Source organism: Mytilus trossulus, unplaced genomic scaffold, assembly GCF_036588685.1.
Source record: "Mytilus trossulus isolate FHL-02 unplaced genomic scaffold, PNRI_Mtr1.1.1.hap1 h1tg000210l__unscaffolded, whole genome shotgun sequence".
Classification (NCBI taxonomy): domain Eukaryota; kingdom Metazoa; phylum Mollusca; class Bivalvia; order Mytilida; family Mytilidae; genus Mytilus; species Mytilus trossulus.
In genome coordinates this window covers 923114-940272 of record NW_026963310.1, presented here as the reverse complement: position 1 = coordinate 940272, position 17159 = coordinate 923114, and positions in this window count along the sequence as shown.

The window sequence follows — 17159 nt, the reverse complement described above, 5'->3', positions numbered from 1 at the left end:
ATCACAGAACGGTATAAATTTGATCTTGCAACAAAATCATCATTCTGACAGGTAAAGAAGATCTGAAACTCATCAACCTTCATTTGATTCAACATGATTGTTGCGGATCGAAGCAACTCCATCATCATATATTCAAACTCTTGTTTCCAAATTTATATAGTTTTGTATGTACAACATTGTGACCTCCTGGTAAGATGAACTGTAATAATTGCATATTGTTATTTATTATCACTCATGCGAAACAAAATATGTATTACACATGAACTGTTATTTTCTCTGTAGGTATAATGTACTAGTAGATGAGAATGAAAATCATCCATTCATCCATTCATTCTTGTTTTATATTACATTTTAAACTTTACAATATACGCATAATACGACTCAGATAAATCGATGTGATACATTTGTGTCACAGGTGACAACGCATATATCGTAATTGTCGTAGATACCATCTCGTCCTCATTTGCCGATTTTTTTTGTGTAATCTTATTCATCCCTGATTCAAACTAAAATAATTGATGCCTTTATTTATAATAAAATTATTATATAATTATTCATTTTGGAATATAGTCCAAGATATGATTTGTATAAGAAACAGCTATGTTTGCCTTATTTCAATACATAATCGAATAAAGATACAAATTGCACAACTGTTTTAAAGCAATTTTGTTGTTTTGAGAAATTTAAAGATTACAGTTAATGTCGAATGTAAATCAGAAATACTGTATTTTATTTTTTGGTGTTTAGTATATTTAGTTCTGACTTATGGTCCAACGCTTATTAGACTTTCAAAAGTCCACTATTCTTTATCATTTGCATGTGTTATTGTAAATTGAGATGAACGGTAAGACTTTTGTTTAATATATCACATTTAGTTGAGAATAATTAAGTTCTCGTAATTTTTAATGTCTTTTTATATTATTATTCTCCTTACTGTATTTAGTTTATTCATTTAATTAATAAATGTTTGCTTTATATTTTTTTCTCGTCGATCTAGAATGATACATCAAGTTTTTGCCAACCAAATAAATCTGGTGATGGCATACTTGAATTTGCAACTAAACAATTGCGCCAAATAACACTACCTTGGTAAGCTGCACGTTTCGTATGTTCAATGAAGAAGTGCATCTTGTGATGGAGGAATATTGTCAATTGTTCTTTCTCTGCGTGAATAACTGTTTTCTAAACTCATTCACCATATTAGCTGTACTAGACCGATCATACAAAAGCACAACATATCGTTCTATTAATTTTAACACTTTTAAAATTTCTACTTCATTTGGATTTTCAATAACCTGCAGAAATGCTTCTGACAACTCCTCATATACGAACCATGTATCCCAAGCTGATTTCGTACCTTTCCCAGAAAAAGCTGAGACTGTGTCACAACCGGTAAATGAATGGAACAGTGGAAAGACTTTCAATTTCAATGGTCCTAGAGCAAGGCACAATCCATGAATTGAAATATATAGAAAGTTCATTCCAGTGCCAAAACCTATCCACAGCTATTCAGCCATTTGAATTCCCCTTTTAATGCAGCTGGGAATGATGACATATCAATTGAAAGTTCTCCTTCAACTAATGGGATATCTGGTTCGATGAATATTAGTACAGCTGGTGGAAGATTTGAATAACTCTCTGGTAAAAGAGACACTCTCTTTGACTGGCATTTCAACATAGGTTCCGATTGGTCAAATGTTTGAACAACGCCTTGAACATCCTCTGAAATATGTTGGAATAAAGATATACCTGTACCATGGAATGAATCTTTTAACGAGATACTGCTTGAATTGTGATCAATGTTGTCTACAGCAGATGAAGTAAATACATTTTGTAGTGGATTGGTAGGGCAAACAATACCTTCTTTGACATAACGACGACATGCATCCTTGGCCATGGAAGTAGAAATTTCTAACACTAGGTCGTAGGAGACAGACAGTCCAAGATTGAAGAAAGTATCTACTAAATCACGTTTGCTAGTCTTACATGGATCATGATTCCCAAATAAGCACAAACTGGAGGTTCATGATCTTTCATGTGACGGTTGGATAGTTTCTTTTTACAACTATACATCAGAAGATGTGCTATTGTTAATGTCGACTGAGAATATGAAAGATCCTGAATGTTGGGTCCAAATTGAATCATACTGACCAAAGTAAGCAATGACTGGGGTACATAAGCTTCCTGATATCCCTTTGGGTTCCTTTAAATTCTGAATTTGATGCGAAAATATCTTTACGAACAAACGTAGCTGATTTTGATATGTTGACAAACTCATTATCAAAGTCTTCTAAGCAGACTATCTTCAATGCAGGTCCAATGTCATCATTGAAAGCAAGAATGTTTTCAAGACCTTGTTTGTAAGCATCTAAGTTAGGGAAATTACTATTCTGTGTTTTAGTCGTGTACTATTAACTCGAGATGAAACATCTGCACCTAGACATGTTATTCTTTCCGTATAAAGTTAACATAGATCTGACAATCTGAAAATGCAATACCATGGATTTGACTTTCCTTCTTAGATTCGACATTATCATTTTTCATTTCAATTTGAGATGCACGATTATATAAGGAAACAAAACATTTAGAGTGGTACTTTGCTTCCTTTGCAATTAGATCACCAGCACTTAATTTTGCAAGTAATAACGTGTCATTTAATTTTACTGCTCATTCTCTCACACGTGTATCCTGTCTAAACGTTGAGGACTCATGAAGGGCTTCTTGGCCATTTTCATTACAGAAAAAGCACACAGACGGGTCACTGGTGGACTGAACGGAGAAGCTATGTCTAGTTTTCTTTTAGATGTGGTTGCTTTATCATCTATTCTCTCATGTGAGGTTGGTTTTTCTGCTCTATCCAATTTTGTCCTGTTCAGTTTCAAGTTGCAAGATTTGTGCCAACATGCCTTTTGGTCAATGGAATACTGTGCTATTCCAGATCCCTCATCTAAATATAAGTTTTCAATGCACACATTAAGGTCGATGCCTCTGCTGGTGGAATTTTTGTGTTATTAAAATTTGCTGTTACAAAATATTAGAAATTATTATAAATTAAGGAATGTATCTCCCTCATGCAAAGCTCTGATTCCTATCACGAATTTGGCTATACTTTTTGGACCTTTTGGATTATAGCTCTTCATCTTTTATATAAGCTTTGGATTTCAAATATTTTGGTCACGAGCATCACTGAAGAGACATGTATTGTTGAAATGCGCATCTGGTGCAAGAAAATTGGTACCGTTAATTTTATTAATGCCTTCAGGCATCAATCGTAATTCATGAAACTTCTAAATATTGTCAGCTAAAGATTGATAACCAGCATCAACATTGAGACGTTTAGAATCAAATGGGCATATACGTTTTTCATCTATTATTTCTTGGCATAGGATGCAATTTGCCCAATCAATATTATTTAACTTAGTTGGTTTGTCATATTCTACACTTGATACCCTGAACGTCTTTTCAGTAGCCATGTTGTAAGAAATATGATCGTAAATTAGTTTATATATTCCTTGTATATAACTTCTGTATGCCAGACGCGTGTTTCGTCTACAAATGATAAAAGTTAAAAAGACAAAGAAAAAGTATGTAATTCAATATTTAACGACCTGAAATCCTGAAAGTTTTGCAAAGCTCAAATATTTGTTGATTATTAATAGCCTACTAGATATACACGATATAGTTTCTGATAATAAGACTTTTGACGGCCATTTTGAATTTGTCGGCCATTAAGCAATTATTTTTGATTGTTCCATATTCAGAAAAGATTAATTAGCATCATAACTAGCAATATGCAAAGTTTTTTTGCTTTTATTTTCAAATGATCAATTATACCATTTTTTTTACTCTGCCTCATGACTGTTGGCGGCCATTTTGAATTTGTCGGCCATTATGGAATTATTTTTATTGTTCCATATTCATTAAAGATTAATAAGCACCATAACTAGCAATATGCAAAGTGTTGTGTTTTTATTTTCAATGATAAATTATACCATATTTTTGGACTCTGCCTCATGACTGTTGGTGGCCATTTTGAAATTGGCGGCCATTTTTGAAATTTTTTTTATTGTTCCATATTCAGAAAAGATTAATAATCATCATAATTAGCAATATGCAAAGTTTTGTGCTTTTATTTTACAAATGTTAAATTAAACTATTTTTTTGGACTCTGCTTCATGACTGTTGGCGGCCATTTTGAAATTGGCGGCCATTGTGGGATTTTTTTTTATGGCTCCATATCCAAAAATGTTTATAAGCATCATAACTAACACTGTGCAAAGTTTCATGCTTTTACCATAAAGTGATCAATTGTCCCAAAATATTGGACTTAGCTGCTGCACTATAATATCTGATCTGACTTTTGTCTTAGGAGAAGCCATTAGTTTTGACGGTACAGGTTAAGTGTTGTGATTACTAATTTCCAGATGTAGTAATACTGGAAGAAGATGTTTTGTGGTAAGGGGATTTGGAATGAAATAGTAATTGCAAATAATTTTCTTTAACATGTTGTCACCTGTCTTCTTTTGACATGACTTTTGTAATCTTGACAAAAAACATTTAAGTTCGCAAGATTGATTGATTGATTGTCGGTTGCTTTACGTCCAGTGGCAAATATTTCATGCATATTCAGGACGAGAACAAGTTTACAATAAATACAATAGGTAGGTTGATACGATAGAGGCCATCTGGGATGATGGTTAGGGGAAATTTGGACTGCCACCGGAAAATGAGGGTATCTTGGATAGGGACAGAAATTTTGCCTTGCAACAGGCCACCTACGGACCCCTCAAAAGAAAAAAAAGACCCAAACTTAACTATTTTGAATCTTATGTTTTTCAATTCAAGAAAGTATTATTTACTTCCCCCCCTCCCCGCAGAAAATCCCGCACCCGGAGGCTTGCTTCAGCTGACCCCTAATAAAAAATGTATACTTGTCCAGCGTTTACGGACGTCATACTTAACTCATATATATACATATAAAAAAAAATATATATATACCTGCTAACTGTTATTCTAGAGTACAGGTACAAATTTATAGCAAAAATTAACTAGTAACTAAAAGAATGAAAGAAATAAGAAAAGTAATCAGAATAATATTTTTAGAATAAATTTAAAGATATATAATTATCTAACTAATTGTTTTTTAATATGTCATTTAAAAAAACTTACCTTTTGACGACATTGCAATTAACAACTGCACATGTATGTGAAAATGGATGGCAATTTTAATTATCTAGCCAGAATCCGTATTTATTGATAAACAAATTATATCTGATTCAATGTATATACTGAACAAAAAAAAGAACAACAACCAACAACTTAAAACAGCGTTTATTTTCAGTTGTCATTCCTTAGACTTTACGTTGATATCGTTTGAGTATAGAGAGAAACACATTTGCTGTTTCAATTATGATAACGGTTATAAATTTTAGAGTTTACAAAATGATTTACGTGAACACAGTTTTGTTGATCAGTATAGTATTAATCAAATTTTAAATGGCCCCGCAATCTGCATTTTAGTATTAACTAGAATCTATTTTTAGTATAACAATTGGGTGATAAAATTAAAGTATAATAGCTATTCTAAAAAGCTTGTCGTATTTTAGCTGATAATGATGCTCAAGATCAGTGGTTTGTGAGTATAAATTATTTTTATATGAATATTGCACTCTAAGCAATATGAATACATAGAGTTTTTTGTTCTACTAATTCATGATTTTGGTTATATTATTGGTGGACCACGAACGGTTATAATGGAAGGAGACTTAATGAAATTGAGAATGGAAATGGGGAATGATGTGATAATAAAATGGACACTGTAAAAAAGAAGATGTGGTATGATTGTAAATGAGACAACTGTCCTCAACAGACCAAATAACACAGACATTAACAACTTTAGGTCACCGTACGGCCTTCAACAATGAGCAAAGCCCATACCGCCTAGTCGGCTATAAAAGACCCCGATAAGACAATGTAAAACAATTCCAACGAGAAAACTAATGGCCTTATTTATACCAAAAAATGCGTATAATCAACTTGATGAAAAAGCGTATAAACTACATGTGTTTTTGAGGATTACTACTTGACAAAGTGGACTACTACTGTCTACAGTAGCTAGGCCGTTCCAATATGAGAATGCTAAATCTTATACATATTGAAGTGATTAATATCTGATCTGACTTTTGTCTTAGGAGAAGCCATTAGTTTTGACGGTACAGGTTAAGTGTTGTGATTACTAATTTCCAGATGTAGTAATACTGGAAGAAGATGTTTTGTGGTAAGGGGATTTGGAATGAAATAGTAATTGCAAATAATTTTCTTTAACATGTTGTCACCTGTCTTCTTTTGACATGACTTTTGTAATCTTGACAAAAAACATTTAAGTTCGCAAGATTGATTGATTGATTGTCGGTTGCTTTACGTCCAGTGGCAAATATTTCATGCATATTCAGGACGAGAACAAGTTTACAATAAATACAATAGGTAGATTGATACGAAAGAGGCCATCTGGGATGATGGTTAGGGGAAATTTGGACTGCCACTGGAAAATGAGGGTATCTTGGATAGGGACAGAAATTTTGCCTTGCAACAGGCCACCTACGGACCCCTCAAAAGAAAAAAAAGACACAAACTTAACTATTTTGAATCTTATGTTTTTCAATTCAAGATAGTATTATTTACTTCGAATTCATTATCAAGAAATGAAAATAACTGTTCTCGTCATGAAAAATATTACACAGCTGTACAACACGCCGTAGAAATGACTCGAACCCATGCTACTGAGATATCGTGACACCAAATCGCCTCCACTGCAGCCGTCCCGCTAGACCACACGACCACCTGGGCTTCACAATAATAAAGCTTTCGGTGGCCGTGTGTTACCTTTCCTCGTCAGTTTTAATCTAGCGGCGATTTGGTGTCACGATATCTCAGTAGCATGGGTTCGAATCCGGGCGAGGGCAGAACAAAAAATTTGCGAAAGCAAATTTACAGATATAACATTATTGGGTTGATGTTTAGACGAGTTATATATATATATATATTATATACATAAGAACGTGTGTTGAAGCTTTTCGATAGTACATTTCACAGGAGAATCGGAAAGTTTTGGTTGACCAACAGATCTAGAGATTAACTTTAATATTGAAACTTGTTTTGTTACTTACTAGGCTAGCTAATAAAAAAGCCCCGCATTTCTGTTATATTTTGTTTTGTTTTTTTATTATAAATAGTAATACTGAAATAAGCTTCTCCCGTTTCAGGCACCCGAACCCCCCTGAAAAAAAGGCTGAAAAAATTTTGGCTTTGCATTGTCAATTTTTAGATATAAGTCAAGATATGAGGCAAAAAGAATAAGACATATTCTTCATGTTCTTTTTTATTAGTTTAATTTCCCTTTGGAAAAAAAATCACAGTTTAATTTATTACATAAGTAATGAAAGACAGTTAGTGATTGTCTGTGTAATGTTATAATGATGATTCTTGTACAATGTCCAATCTGGTTATACAAACTCGCATGTATACATCTATCTAAAATGATAATTAACATTTTGCCATTTTGAACACATATATTTCAACGAAATTCATAAAATGGAACATTTCACATACATGTGCATACAAGCATACAAATTTCGTCATACGGAAAAGAGACAAAAAATCCTTTGTATTAAAAAAACAAATAGAATATCTCTGAGAGATAAAAAGATACATTTTGTGGTTAAAGATCTTTGTCTAAAACTGAAATATATCTTTGTTTCCTAATTCCTAACGCATGAAAGTTATTCAAGATGTTCTATGATGGTGAAGACATAACTCCATCAATTGTAGATTTTTAATTTTAAACATGGTAGTTGATTTCAATGGAGTGCCTTTGTCACACGACACCAAGCTTGTTCTAGTTTTCGTTCCCACCGTATACACTCCTTTTTGCCTTTGTCATTTGAGACCTTTGAGGGTATACGGCTTGTTTCATACCTAAAATTGTATTATGCAACGTACCGGGTGTTAATGACGGAGTTGCTCCGATCTAAATCTGATTAAGGAATAGGTTATGAGTTTCATATCTTTTTCACATGTCAACATGGTGATATTTCTGCTATAAGACCAACATTTGTACCATACTGTAATGTAATTGAGCCGAACATTTACTAGTTTACTGTCTTATATATTTTTGTATAGAAAATTATAAAATACTTCAACTGATCTCAACTGTCTTTACTACCACACTATGTACTTGTGTTTTGTCTGTCCTGTTTCGCTATATCTTATGTTTTGTCTGTCCTGTTTCGCTATATCTTATGTTTTGTCTGTCCTGTTTCGCTATATCTTATGTTTTGTCTGTCCTGTTTCGCTATATCTTATACTTTGTATCCTCTTATTCACCTCCGTTTGTCTGAGGTTATGAATACAATTAATAATCTTTTAGAAAGTGTTTTGTTAACTATATATTGTGTGTTTTCGTCGTTTTAATGTTGCCATTGTTGTTCGAACAAATGTCTATTGTTTCAGCTAGATTTGCTCTAGATGTCTGATGTCTTTTTTGTAGTTCAGTTGCTGTCTCATTGACGGATAAGCCACTTCCCCCTTTATTAATGTCTACAATTTTGTTTTAAATATTACCTTTCTTGCAATCCGATTCCATTAAGATGACTACTGTTGGTAGATTCCTTAGTCCCAAAATTTACCTTTGCAATTAGTGGAAGTCGCAATTGACAGTTTCTTGGATCACAAGGATCAGTTGACTTAAAATCATACACCATTGTGTTACTATGAATGTTGGGTTCTTTATATCTTGTTCCATTAGGAACTACCTGAGATGGATTTCCAAAAGACTCTTCCTGCAAAAAGGGTGGAAAAGATCATGTATCCCAAAAATTTGGCGAAAAGTTGAATTTCAATCGTTTGAAGTAATACCTTTTCTGAAACTGTGTACATATATCATTCAGCAAATCCAATGAAAATGATATGTCTTTCGTCTCATTTTTTTGTAAAATTGCGTCAAAAACTTCGTGTAGAAAAAAAGTGTTTGTAAACATTACACTAATTTCTGGACCGATAGCCGGTCTAGCTATGAAAATACGGATTGCCAAATAGAAAATAGCCCATAAAACATGTAAAAAATAATCTTGATGGTCATATATAAACCATCTTTGAAGGTTAAATTACCACTCAGCTGTCTAAAAAATAATTTTATTTCACAATAACTTTCCTATTTGAAAAATCAACCCGGGCCAAAATTCGAAACTAAACTCCTAACTGTGTATTGCTACCTAATTACGCCTAATGTCAACTTTAAAATACGCGTTTACCTTAGCTGTATTTTGGTCCTCAATGCTCTTCAACTTCGTACTTTATTTGGCCTTTTTAACTGTTTTAGAATCGAGCGTCACTGATGAGTCTTTTGTAGACGAATCGCGCGTCTGGCGTATATACTAAATTTAGTCCTGATATCTATGATGAGTTTGTTTATGATCATGACGTTACAAGTGTCCAGTCGAATAGAGTATTTTTTGATAGGTAAAAAAGACATATCATTTTTCATATACCCCGGCGGCGTTTAAAAATGAACGATATTCATTTGATAACAGTAAATTGGTGAAAAATACACTGGATATCAACCAACCAAAACCCAGGATTCTTATATAAGGTGTAATTATGTCTTATTTATTTTCGTATAGATAATTAAGACATATTTCTACTGATACCAAATGTGTTATATGCCACACTATGTACTCGGTTTTATTTTGTGTACTCAGTCTCGCTATATAATATGCTTTTATTCACCTTAGTTTGTCTGCGGTAAATACACTTTTTAATCTTTTAGAAAGTGTCTTGTTAATTGCATAATGTGTGTTTTGTGTAATTTTGACCTGTTTGTTCGAACACTGGTCTATTGGTTAAGCGACATTTATCTCTAAATGACACTTTTTGGAGGTCAGTTGCTGTCTCTTCTACAGTTTTGTTTTAATTACCTTTCTTGTAATCCGATTCCATTAAGATGACTACTGTTTGTCGATTCCTGAATCCCAAGGTTTTCTTCTGCAAGTAGTGGAAGCTGTAGTCGACAGTTTCTTGGATCACAAGGATCAGTTGACTTAAAATCATACACCATTGTGTTACTTTGAATGTTGGGTTCTTTATATCTTGTTCCGCTTGGAACTACTTGAGATGGATATCTCAAAGATTCTTCCTGAACTGCTATACAATCATAAAAAAATTATATGAATTTGAATACTTCTGTTTACAAAATGATAGCAATTAGAAAAGAGATAGTATACAACATTACGTACAATGGTTTGATATATTTCATGCTTCTATGGAATTGGTTTGTCCGCCGTATTTGAAGCATAATGCACGAAACTATCAAACTATGATTTGAAAAGTTTTATGTTCGATAAGAGTCCTCCTCCCCCATTCCCACCTTATTTATTTTACTACTAATAGTTTACCAGCAATGTTTTTTCTCATAGTCCAGCAGCTAAGTCCAATATTTTGGGACAATTGATCACTTTATGGTAAAAGCATGAAACTTTGCACAGTGTTAGTTATGATGCTTATAAACATTTTTGGATATGGAGCCATAAAAAAAAATCCCACAATGGCCGCCAATTTCAAAATGGCCGCCAACAGTCATGAAGCAGAGTCAAAAAAAATAGTTTAATTTAACATTTGTAAAATAAAAGCACAAAACTTTGCATATTGCTAATTATGATGATTATTAATCTTTTCTGAATATGGAACAATAAAAAACAATTCAAAAATGGCCGCCAATTTCAAAATGGCCACCAACAGTCATGAGGCAGAGTCCAAAAATATGGTATAATTTATCATTGAAAATAAAAACACAACACTTTGCATATTGCTAGTTATGGTGCTTATTAATCTTTAATGAATATGGAACAATCAAAATAATTCCATAATGGCCGACAAATTCAAAATGGCCGCCAACAGGCATGAGGCAGAGTAAAAAAAATGGTATAATTGATCATTTGAAAATAAAAGCAAAAAAACTTTGCATATTGCTAGTTATGATGCTAATTAATCTTTTCTGAATATGGAACAATCAAAAATAATTGCTTAATGGCCGACAAATTCAAAATGGCCGTCAAAAGTCTTATTATCAGAAACTATATCGTGTATATCTAGTAGGCTATTAATAATCAAGAAATATTTGAGCTTTGCAAAACTTTCAGGATTTCAGGTCGTTAAATATTAAATTACATACTTTTTTTTTGTCTTTTTAACTTTTATCATTTGTAGACGAAACACGCGTCTGGCATACAGAAGTTATATACAAGGAATATATAAACTAATTTACGATCATATTTCTTACAACATGGCTACTGAAAAGACGTTCAGGGTATCAAGTGTAGAATATGACAAACCAACTAAGTTAAATAATATTGATTGGGCAAATTGCATCCTATGCCAAGAAATAATAGATGAAAAACGTATATGCCCATTTGATTCTAAACGTCTCAATGTTGATGCTGGTTATCAATCTTTAGCTGACAATATTTAGAAGTTTCATGAATTACGATTGATGCCTGAAGGCATTAATAAAATTAACGGTACCAATTTTCTTGCACCAGATGCGCATTTCAACAATACATGTCTCTTCAGTGATGCTCGTGACCAAAATATTTAAAATCCAAAGCTTATATAAAAGATGAAGAGCTATAATCCAAAAGATCCAAAAAGTATAGCCAAATTCGTGATAGGAATCAGAGCTTTGCATGAGGGAGATACATTCCTTAATTTATAATAATTTCTAATATTTTGTAACAGCAAATTTTAATAACACAAAAATTCCGTATTTTCATGCCAGTACCGAAGTACTGGCTACTGGGCTGGTGATACCCTCGGGTCAGTATGATTCAGTTTGGACCCAACATTCAGGATCTTTCATATTCTCAGTCGACATTAACAATAGCACATCTTCTGATGTATAGTTGTAAAAAGAAACTATCCAACCGTCACATGAAAGATCATGAACCTCCAGTTTGTGCTTATTTGGGAATCATGATCCATGTAAGACTAGCAAACGTGATTTAGTAGATACTTTCTTCAATCTTGGACTGTCTGTCTCCTACGACCTAGTGTTAGAAATTTCTACTTCCATGGCCAAGGATGCTTGTCGTCGTTATGTCAAAGAAGGTATTGTTTGCCCTACCAATCCACTACAAAATGTATTTACTTCATCTGCTGTAGACAACATTGATCACAATTCAAGCAGTATCTCGTTAAAAGATTCATTCCATGGTACAGGTATATCTTTATTCCAACATATTTCAGAGGATGTTCAAGGCGTTGTTCAAACATTTGACCAATCGGAACCTATGTTGAAATGCCAGTCAAAGAGAGTGTCTCTTTTACCAGAGAGTTATTCAAATCTTCCACCAGCTGTACTAATATTCATCGAACCAGATATCCCATTAGTTGAAGGAGAACTTTCAATTGATATGTCATCATTCCCAGCTGCATTAAAAGGGGAATTCAAATGGCTGAATAGCTGTGGATAGGTTTTAGCACTGGAATGAACATTCTATATATTTCAATTCATGGATTGTGCCTTGCTCTAGGACCATTGAAATTGAAAGTCTTTCCACTGTTCCATTCATTTACCGGTTGTGACACAGTCTCAGCTTTTTCTGGGAAAGGTACGAAATCAGCTTGGGATACATGGTTCGTATATGAGGAGTTGTCAGAAGCATTTCTGCAGGTTATTGAAAATCCAAATGAAGTAGAAATTTTAAAAGTGTTAAAATTAATAGAACGATATGTTGTGCTTTTGTATGATCGGTCTAGTACAGCTAATATGGTGAATGAGTTTAGAAAACAGTTATTCACGCAGAGAAAGAACAATTGACAATATTCCTCCATCACAAGATGCACTTCTTCATTGAACATACGAAACGTGCAGCTTACCAAGGTAGTGTTATTTGGCGCAATTGTTTAGTTGCAAATTCAAGTATGCCATCACCAGATTTATTTGGTTGGCAAAAACTTGATGGTACTTGGGTACAATTCTGGTCTGTGCTTGCTGAAGCTTCAATGTCATGCCAAGAGTTAATTCACTGTGGATGTAAGAAAGGATGTATAGGAGCATGTAAATTCTTGAAAGCAGCATTAAAATTCACAGCATTATGCAACTGCTCACCGGACTGTGAAAGAGAAACTGATCGTGACTGTGCTTTCTTTTGATTTCCCTGCATTTGTATCATATTTTAATTATAATTTTAATCTGTTGTTATGTTAAATAGTTACTTGTGAGTTTTTTTTTTATTTCTTATCTCATTTTAAAAAAGAAATACTCTTTGCACTGATTCAATACTGCATATGTTGGTTTTTTTTCATTTCAGGAAAATTGTGAAATTTTCTAAGGTCATTACCTGTAACTGTGAAAAATAAGAACTCGTCGAAGACGCCATTTTGAACTGTATCGGCCATTTTTATTTCATAGTTAATGTCACCTGTTACATTAAATAATAATATGTTTGTTTATACGTGCTTGTATTGAAATAAATTATCCAGTATTTTTTAATCATTTGTATACCATATTTAAAAACAAACGTCAAATTTGTAGATGAAAAACGGCGCCATTTTGAATACTGCCGCCATTTTGAAAATATTATCTATGCACCCAGGCATTAATGGTACATTGTAGGCCTTGGTCGATATCAAATGATCAGTTTCGCGGATTTGGTAACTTTCTATCACACAATGATGGTGTATAAATACGAATACTGTCAAACTTAGACATTCTGATGCGCCATTTTGAATTTGGACGTCATTTTGATGATTTCTGTATTATAAGGTTTAAAAAAAATAATAATTGACATATCTTAATTGTATTTCCTTAAGTTTGTGACATCTTCTGAACACATTAAAATTGGAAGACTTCATCAAGTGAATTATGTTATACTAATGTCGGCCATTTTGAATTTTGCGGCCATATTGGATTTATTTTTCGTGGCTCCATATCTGAATTTTGTCTATACCCCTTAATCTTTCACTATGCCAAGTTTCATGCTTTTACCATAAAGTGATCAATTATTCTGATATCCGCTGGACTATTTAAAAGAGTCATTCCCTGTAAGCATCAAAATCATGTGGAAATGACATGTCACAGAATTAGTTCAAAATTTGTAAAAATGATCTAACAGTTGAGATATACTGAAAAATACAACCAGTTTCGTGAAAAATTTTGTGGTTGCTATGGTAACGACTTGAACACTTTTTGGTCAATTTAGGCAAGGAAAAAAAGCTAAAATTGTGCAATTTTAGTTAGATACATACGGCCTTCAAGAGAATAAAAAAGAAAATTTTGTTTGCTATTATGAATAAGTATGGTAACGACATATTTAAAAATTGCATTTAAAAAATATATTTAAAAGCATGTATGTCAAGAACTTAGCTCCAAAAAGGGTCAAATTCCATGTGTATTGAAAATCCAATTTTACCCTGTTTTGAAAGATTCGAAGATTTTCAACCCAGATTTTCCCAATATGGTTAAAATAATTTTTGAATAGTTTAACCATTGCCTTATCAAAATACAAAAAATTGGGAGGGGTATATTTGAAAATTTTGCTAAATTCAATTTTTTGAAAACATGGTTTTTCGAAATTGCTGTTTTTCATATTGTTACAAAAATAATATTGAACTTGACAAAAATGCTTTAAATGTCTGCAAATACTTAATCTTGATCTCAGAAAAAGTACATGTTATCAAAATTAAATATAACAACTGCTGAACCCTAAAAGCTCAATTTAAAGCCCCTTTTAGTTATTCCTGTGTTTCAGGAGTAGCTTCCCCTGAATTACTCTTCAGACAAGAAGACACTTTTATTGTTTGTCTATCTGATGAGTTAAGCCTTTTTCTACTGATTTTTATAGTTCGTTCTTATGTTGTACTGTTATACCACTGTCCCAGGTTAGGGGGAGGGTTGGGATCCCGCTAACATGTTTAACCCCGCCACATTATTTATGTATGTGCCTGTCCCAAGTCAGTAGCCTGTAATTCAGTGGTTGTCGTTTGTTTATGTGTTACATATTTGTTTTTCGTTCATTTTTTTATATAAATAAGGCCGTTAGTTTTCTCGCTTGAATTGTTTTACATTGTCTTATCGGGGCCTTTTATAGCTGACTATATGCGGTATGGGCTTTGCTCATTGTCGAAGGCCGTACGGTGACCTATAATTGTTAATGTTTGTGTCATTTTGGTCTTTTGTGGATAGTTGTCTCCTTGGCAATCATACCAGATTTTCTTCCTTTTTATATACAAACGTTTTTGTTTGTCTACAGAAAACAATTCCAATTGTAGGACGATGACAAATGTATTTAAAGTACTATAAACACAATAGAATGTGTTTTGTTTACCGCTCTCGGTTTAATCACAAATAAGACTGTTGGAAACATTCCTGCTTTACTGAACTTGTGAAAATGAAATCATTCCATCAATTGGTTATTGTGCTAAATTATTTTAGTTGAAATTTTACAAATGTTTTTTTGTAATGTTTAACACATTCCCAACAATTGCTCATGCAAAATGCCATTTAATGGAGAAAGGAAAAGGAAAACTCTGTGCCTGGTGTTGAGTGAAATTGGAACACACCAAACATGTAGACAATTAAAAGAAGAGATTGGGGCTAGCAGTACTTGTTGTGAACCTGATGACAAGAGGAAATGTTCTGCCAGAAAGAGACATACTTGTGAAACTAAAACAATATCAAATCTTTAACTGTATAAAATTATTGATGTGGGGGTTGGGACAAGGAACGGGACTTCAAGCCAAGATCACCATTTATAGCAGTATCTACCTGTCTATCAAACAGCTGCGCCATGAGTGCATGATACGTCCGTCATATTTTCAAAGAATAAAGTTCAATTACTTCTCAATGTCATATTAGCTAATGTATGAAAATCAAAAGTTAACTTGCATCAATAGATATAAACAATTCACCAAAGTTTGATGATATTGCCGAAAGCATTTTTGAGTTATTATTAAAAATAAAACTTATAAATCCCCCTTTCTTATGAATGAAACCTTATGACTTGGAAATGTAAATTGTAAAATTTGTAAAATTATAAAGGAAGCTTACATCAATAGATATAAATAATTCATCAAAGTTTCATAAGAATTGCTGAAAGCATTTTTGAGATATTGTCTGAAAAGTGGAAAATCCCCCTTTTTGACTCACCTGACCCGAAGGGCCAAGTGACCATTTCTCATCACTTTGCATCCGGCGTCCGTCGCCTGCCGTCGTTAACTTTTAAAAAAATCTTCTCCTCTGAACTTATGGGCCAAATTTTACCAAACTTGTCCACAATCGTCATTGGGGTATCAATTTAAAAAAATGTGTCCGGTGACCCGGCCCGCCAACCATGATGGCCGCCATGACTAAAATTACAACATAGGGGTAAACTGTAGATTTTTGCTTATATCTCTGAAACCAAAGCATTTAGAGCAAATCGACCTGGGGGGAATATGGTTAATCAAGTCAAGTTCTATCTACACTTCTACACTGGAATTTTCAGATGAATTGGACAACCCGTTGTTGGGTTGCAGCCCCTTAATTGGTAATTTTAAGAAAATTTTACAGTTTTTTGTTATTATGATCTTGAATATTATTATAGAAAGAGATAAACTGTTATATCAGCAATAATGAACAGCAAAGTAAGACCTAAAAATAAGTTAACATACCCAAGATGGTCAAGTGACCCCTTAAGGATTTATTGCCCTTAATATTCACTTTTAAACAACTTTCATGAATTGTATACATTTTTTTAAATATTTTCATAATATTTCCCACTGTAACTACTGGGCCAAGTTCATTATAGATAGAGATAATGGTAAGCAACAATAATGTTCATTAACGTAAGATCTACAAACACGTTACCATCACCAAAACACTATTTTGTCATGAATTCGTCTATGTGCTTTGTTTAACATGCACATATACCAAGGTGAGCCACACATGCTCTTTAGAGCCTCTAGTATTATGAATAAAATCCTGTATACTGCATACCTGCCAACTGTCACTATTTGCGGGGGATTTCCCCCATGAAGGCTCCTAAATGGAAATTTTGAAAGAGCAATTTTGTCCACAATTTTAAACAAAACATTTGATTTTAAAAGGGCTATAGGATTGTAACAGAATG